The sequence below is a fragment of the Solanum pennellii genome, chromosome 1 (assembly GCF_001406875.1).
Source record: "Solanum pennellii chromosome 1, SPENNV200".
Classification (NCBI taxonomy): domain Eukaryota; kingdom Viridiplantae; phylum Streptophyta; class Magnoliopsida; order Solanales; family Solanaceae; genus Solanum; species Solanum pennellii.
This window is the reverse complement of record NC_028637.1, coordinates 31,459,063-31,463,718: the sequence shown is the minus strand read 5'-3', so window position 1 is coordinate 31,463,718 and position 4,656 is coordinate 31,459,063.

Below are 4,656 nucleotides of genomic sequence, written 5' to 3'. Positions count from 1 at the left end.
GATAGTTACGTTCATGCACTTTCAATTGCCTCGAAGCATATGCAATTACATTCCTCTCCTGCATTAGCACTGCACCTAAACAAGAATAAGATGCATCACAATAAACAATAAAATTCTTACCTTCCACTGGCAAGGTAAGAATTGGTGCAGTAGTCAACAAAGTCTTGAGTTTCTGGAAGCTTTCTTCACATTCATCCGACCATACAAATGGAACATTCTGCTTAGTCAAATTTTTCAGCTGGGAAGCAATAGAAGAAAATCCCTTGACAAATCGACGGTAGTAGCTAGCTAAACCAACAAAGCTCCTTACCTCTGAAACATTAGTAGGTCTTACCCAACTCTTCACTGCTTCAATATTAGAAGTATCCACCATCACTCCATCCTTCGAAACCACGTGCCCCAAGAAGGACACTGAATCTAGCCAAAACTCACACTTGGAGAATTTGGCATAAAGTCTTTTCTCCCTTAACATCTCCAATACAATTCTCAAATGTTCTTCATGTTCTTTATCGCTCTTTGAGTATATCAGTATATCATCATTAAATACAATAACAAAGAAGTCCAGATATGGGTTAAAAATCCCGTTCATCAGGCTCATGAAAGCAGCAGGGGCATTCGTAAGCCCAAAAGACATTACTAAGAATTCATAATGCCCATACCTGGTTCGAAAAGCAGTCTTTGGAACATCTGTTTCCCGTATTTTCAATTGATGATAACCGAATCTCAAATAAATTTTAGAGAAGACACAAGCACCTTGTAACTGATCGAATAAATCATCAATGCGAGGAATGGGATACTTGTTCTTAATAGTTACCTTATTCAGCTTCCTGTAGTCTATGCACATCCGAAAATTTCCATCTTTGTTCTTCACAAATAAAACAGGAGCACCCCAAGGGGATGCACTTGGTCTAATAAAACCTTTACCTAACAACTCCTGAAGTTGGGACTTTAACTCCCTTAACTCAGCTGGAGCCATTCTATAAGGGGGAATGGAAATGGGGCGAGTACCCGGCTCCGGATCAATACAAAAATCAATAACCCTATCCGGTGGCATACCAGGAAGGTCTGCAGGAAACACATCCAGAAACTCACGGACTATCGAAACAGACTCAATCAAAGGTACTTTGGAGGTGTCATCCCTGAGATGTGCCAAGAAGGCTAAACAACCCTTACTCATCATTCTCTTAGCACGAAGAAAAGAGATAATATGAACTGGAGTGGAAATATAGTCACCCTCCCACACTAGTAGATCTGTCCCAGGCTTAGCCAATGTCACAGTTTTAGCATTACAATCTAAGATTGCAAAATTTGGAGAAAGAGAAGTCATACCCAGAATTACATCAAAATCAACCATCTTTAGAATAATCAAATCTACATAAGTATTGCTCCCCACAAAAGTCACAAGGAATGACCTATACACCTTCTCAACTATCACAGACTCACCCACAGGAGTAGAGACACGAATAGGCATGTCAAGCAAATCACAATCAAATCAAGACCAGTAGCAAATGAAGAAGATACATATGAAAATGTGGATCCAGGATCAAACAATACAGAAGCCATGCAATCACAGAACAAAAGAGTACCTGTGATAAAAGAATCAGATGTCTCTGCATCAGACCTCCCTGGGAAAGCATAACAATGGGCCCTATCACCTGTCTGTCCATTGCCCCTACCAAGTTGCGCTGCAGTAGTTCCAACTTGCCCGCCACCCCGGCTGAATTGGTGACCACCATTACCTTGGCCACCACGTCCTCCAGAATGGCGGCCTCTACCATGACCACCTCTATCTCTAACTACTGGGGGTCTGTAACTCTATTTTGGACAATATTTCCTAATATGTACAGCCTCTCCACATCCATAACAATTTCTGGAGTCAAGCATATGTCTCTGTGAAAATGACGAAGTCTGGGGTTAACCTCCAAACTCAGAAAAAGGCTGACTGGTCTGCGATGGACCCCCAGCTAAAGCGTGCAGTGAAGACTGAATAGGACGGGCTGGGTAACCTCCTGAACTCTGCCCTCTGGAGTAAGAACCACTAAACTCACCTCCCTTACGGAACTTCTTAAATGTTGACGCCATGGTGAAGTCGTCTGGCTTCACCCCCTCTACCTCTATCACAAAATCAACCACTTCCTGAAAGGATTTTGCTGCAGCAGCTACCTGTAAGGCTGGGATCTGCAAATCTGACCTCAATCCTTTCACAAAGCGGCGAATCCGCTTTTGTGGACCGAAGCAAAGCTGAGTGGCATACCTGGATAGTGCACGAAATTTGGCCTCTAAAGCAGCAACAGATATCCTTCCTTGCTCTAGGCTCAGGAACTCATCTCTCCTCCTATCCCTCAAAGTCTGGGGTATATACTTCTCTATAAATAAGCTAGAAAATGATGCCCAAGTCATGGGTGGTGCCTGTGCTGGTTGACACTCAACATATGCCCGCCACCACATTTTGGCATCCCCCTGAAACTGATAGGTCACAAACTCAAAATCGAATCGTTCTACTATGTCCATCTTATGTAGCAGCTCATGACAATCAACCAGAAAATCATAGGCATCTTCAGATTCAGCACCCTTGAAGACTGGAGGTTTCAACTTTAAGAACTTAATGAAAAGTTCATGTTGATCACCTGTCATTATAGACCCTGTAGTCAATCGAGGAAATATGCCTACTTCCAATGATGCATCCATGCGGGGAGCCACAACAGCTGCATGTTGTACTCCCTGAACCTGAGGTGCCGGTGCAGGAAACACTGGAGGTGTATGGCCGTGATCAGATAACCCACTAAGATAAGTAAGAACCTGATTAATCATCTCTGGGGTAGGCTGGGGTGGTACTTCCTTATCCTGAACCTGCTCATTTTCCCCTTCCTCACCCTCTCTCACTACCTCATCAGTCGGTGGAGGAGTCACTGCTCTATTCCTAGTTGGACCAGGTGTTTGTCCTCTGCCTCTAGTGGGCGTCATCCTGTGACCTCTACCACGGCCTCTTACCACTGCTCCTCCTCGAGTTACAGCCCTAATGGTTGGCTCAGACGCACCCTGTGTTGCCGGTGTTGGTGTTGGCACAGTTGTTGCTCTAGTTCTAACCATCTGCGAAATAGAGTGAGAATGTCAGATACCAATTTGTATCACCTAGATACCAATTGGATCCAAGTAATAGCACGAAAGAAAGAAATAATGGAGTTTTCCTAAAGTCCTATAGCCTCTCGAAGAAAAGTAAAGGCGTCCCCATACCGTTCCTCAAGACTCTACTAGACTTGTCCTTGTGTGATGAGACCAACAAACCTAAGGCTCTGATACCAAGTTTGTCACGACCCAAAACGAGTTGTAGTGGCACCTGCACTTAACCTACTAGGTGAGTGAACCAACAAATCTAAACCCCAACATTTACCAATAGTTCAACTATGAATAACAAAAATAATGCGGAAGATCCAAAACTTATTAATGTAACCAAGTAAATAAGCTTCTAAAGTTTAACACTTATTATCCCCAAAATCTGGAAGTCATCACATCAAGAACATCTATCCTCAAATTACCAAGTCTAAGAGTATTTAAGAAACCAAAATAAGTAAAAAGATGGTCCATGTCCGAAATTCAAAGACATCAAGACGTGAATGAGAGAATCCAGCACGAGCTAGAAATAATAGCTCACCCTGAACTCTGATGTGGTGGAGACTGAGTAGAGCTGAGGGCGAGTCGAAGTCGATGGTACACTTGCTGCACTCCACAAAAGAACAAAGAGGAAAATACAAGTAGGGGTCAGTACAAGGAGCACGTACTGAGTAGGTATCATCGGTCAACTCAAAATAGAAATCAATATATAATGAATAATAATATAAAATCAACTACAATACTTAACAGGTGGCAAGCAACAAACCATGAACCATTGACAACAACATCACCATAATAGATACACCATCAATCACAAAATCAAGCACACCTGTGAGGACTCATGCCTCCACACCATACTCATTTGGAAAATAGGTTCCTTGAGATTAAGTATATTAAGTTACTTCAAGATTCTTTGCCTTTAATGTTATCGTGTCGGAACGTGACACTCCGATCCCATAATACCGTGTCGGAACGTGACACTCCGATCCCATAATACCGTGTCGGAACGTGACACTCCGATCCCATAATACCGTGTCGGAACGTGACACTCCGATCCCATAATACCGTGTCGGAACGTGACACTCCGATCCCATAATACCGTGTCGGAACGTGACACTCCGATCCCATAATACCGTGTCGGAACGTGACACTCCGATCCCATAATACCGTGTCGGAACGTGACACTCCGATCCCATAATACCGTGTCGGAACGTGACACTCCGATCCCATAATACCGTGTCGGAACGTGACACTCCGATCCCATAATACCGTGTCGGAACGTGACACTCCGATCCAATTATCTCATTATTTTATTTCATCAAGCCTTCTTTATTCAAGGCGTCATTTTAATAGAGAGGTTTCAGGATTAGAAATTCAACGGTCTCATAATTTTAGGCCAACCACAAACCACACATTCAAAACATACAACTACACAATCAAGTACATAAGAGACTTTACAATATCACCCAATACATATCAATCGCTATTTAGAGTTTATCTATCACATAGAAATAAACCATAACCTACCTCCACCGAAGAACCGAA